At 37.4% G+C, this 2646-nt stretch overlaps 1 pseudogene; it reads right to left on the bottom strand.

The window, feature by feature from the left end:
* Positions 1-2304, bottom strand: part of LOC105294109 — an 8397-nt pseudogene extending 6093 nt beyond the window's left edge.
* Positions 2305-2646: the final 342 nt, after the last annotated feature.

The raw sequence follows: 2646 nt of genomic DNA on the forward strand, positions 1-2646 counted from the left end.
ATGAATGTGTGTGTTCATACATTCTGGAGGATTGTGCAATCTAAAAATTTTACTGATGGGTACCCCTAAAGTATTAATTTGTCACCAAATTTGCAAAGACAGCATTTTGACTGCTGACCTAAGGAGCCAGTATTCCATTTTTTGGCTAATGTGTCATTAGTTCATTTACAAGCAAAGCAGACCATGTTACTCAGCACGATAACGTTCCCATGGCCTACAAGATAGAATCTGATGCATATGAGTCTATGATATAAAGATCACCTTGATCTGACCACTGCCAAACATCACAGCTTCATCTCAGCTGCTCCCTATCATCAACTTTATGTTCTATCAACACCAAATTCTCTGTAATTTCATGAACACATCATTCTACTTTTCACTTCCCTGTCTTTAACTCATGTCGCCCCATCTGCTTTGAATACCCTCCTCCCTTCTCAGGGCACCACCCTCTGTCCTATTTAGCTTAACTCAAAGCCCTACCAAGGACAGGTTGGTGGGAGCAGTGGGCCCAAGTGAGGCAATAAGGGGGTGCAATGTTGCAGAAATTTTAAGAAGCATAATATAACTAAAAGTCAGTAGGCCTCTTATTATCATCTGGTCCAACAATTCTAAATTATATCAGTAAGAAAATGGTCCTTCTCACCAGGGCTGACCACCCCCGAGGCTGCCCCGGATATGCCACTCATCCATTTTAAGCCTTGATTCAGGAATTACAGAAAACAGTGAGCACTTCCAGTAAAACTTGTAGGTTTGAACATAGGCCATTATTAACTCCAGGAAAACCAAATAAGTTGTATACAAAGTAAAAGTAATCAATACATAATATTCTCAGCAATAAACAACATTTACATAGTCAAAGTAACTGTGTTTAATGAATTGATTTACTCTACTACCCCACCCCACACCCACCCCCACCAAAAAAAAAAAAATCATGAAATTATATTGAGACAACAGGAAAAGGAATATATGTGTTTTTAGGAAGTATGGCTAGGGGAAGAATAGTATAACAAAGCAAAACAATAGTTACCAATTGATAACTAACATTTCTTTTAAATATTAGTAATTTTATTTTACTTAGAAGTACAAAGTTGAAAGCGGTAGGAATGGAGCAGGCACAACTAGGAGTGAGACAGGAGTGCTACTTTATTACATAGCTTTGAGTTTTATACGACGTATACACATCATTTTCATGGGTATTTAATGATTAATAAAATACTCAGCTCATATATTTAGAAAATCTTCCCCAACTTCTCTTCTGTGCTCTCGAAATACTCTATCACTATACCTATCACACTGATATATAATTACCAGTTTATTTTACTAGCTCCCCTATCAAATCCAGGTTCTTGCAGACAAGAACAAAGATTTGTTTATATTTATATCCTCCAGCGGAAATGATGCTTAAATTCAAATATGAATTCAATAAATATTTACTGAGCTCCCAGTAGACCAAAGTTGTAATAAGATACAGGTTCCTGATTTCAAAGAATAACATTTATAACCATAAAATGTCATCATATGGTAGAGCTCATTATATGCCAAGGATTGTTTTAATTCTCTCATTGATTCCTCACAACTCCTTGACTAGGTAAATACAATTATCCCCATTCTGCAGATAAGGAATCACGGACTGGGCGATGTTACATATATTGTCCACTTAGAATGAGGTAAATGATAACCCAAAATAGGAGTATAACGTTGAACTACTGAAAAATAAGGCGTAGATATTTTACTGAGCATTCACATTATTAGGCATGAACTCATAATATCTCTCAAAAGACAAGACATGTTCACAACATGCTTATAATATGGTACAATATAAAGTTAGAGCCAGAAAAGTGGTTATAGGTACAAATATCTTAAGATCAGAAGGAGAGATCTTTGGTCAGCATATTGTGAGGATACTGTGAAAAAGTAAAATTTTAATTAAAATCGATATGAAGAGATGATATATACAAAAGGAAGACATAGAAATCTGAAGGCAAATATATGTAGAGACTGGAGGTACTACGTGTTTTGTGTCAAATTTCTCTGCCTACATACACAAGGGCTAAAGCAGGTCCAGGTCCAGACGACACAGTTCCTGGCAGAGGTAAGGACTTATGCATCTCTTTCCTGAACCTATGAAACATGAGAACAATGGGTAATCACCACAGGGAATTAGGTTGGTAGAATAAGAATTGCGGGGACGGGGGCGTTACAAAGCACCTGAAACTGGACAATTATCCCTCTATATTTGTTTGCTTCTAAATCCTTCTTACCTCCATCTCTAACACTACTGCTATAGTCCAAAACCCAAGCCATCTTCTGTCTCTTGCCTGAATCACTTCAACAGCCTCCTAATTAGCCTGCCCAAATTCATTCCTGCCACTCTTAAATTTTACCTACATGTTACAGCCATAGATTTTATTAGCCCCTTGCTTAAAACTATTCAGCGGGTTTCTTATCACCCTTATTATGAAGACTCAACTCTCTAACATGGCCTTAAGGCTTAATGATCTGATCTCAGCCTACCTCTATACCCTAATCTATCTCCATTTCCCAATCGCTCTGCTCCAGCTATGCTGGCCTACTAATTCCAAGAACAAGCCCTTCTCTCTCTCTCTCTTTGGAACCTTTACAAATGCTACTCCCTATGTCTCAAAT

The sequence above is a fragment of the Pteropus vampyrus genome, unplaced genomic scaffold (genome assembly GCF_000151845.1).
Source record: "Pteropus vampyrus isolate Shadow unplaced genomic scaffold, Pvam_2.0 Scaffold82, whole genome shotgun sequence".
Lineage (NCBI taxonomy): Eukaryota > Metazoa > Chordata > Mammalia > Chiroptera > Pteropodidae > Pteropus > Pteropus vampyrus.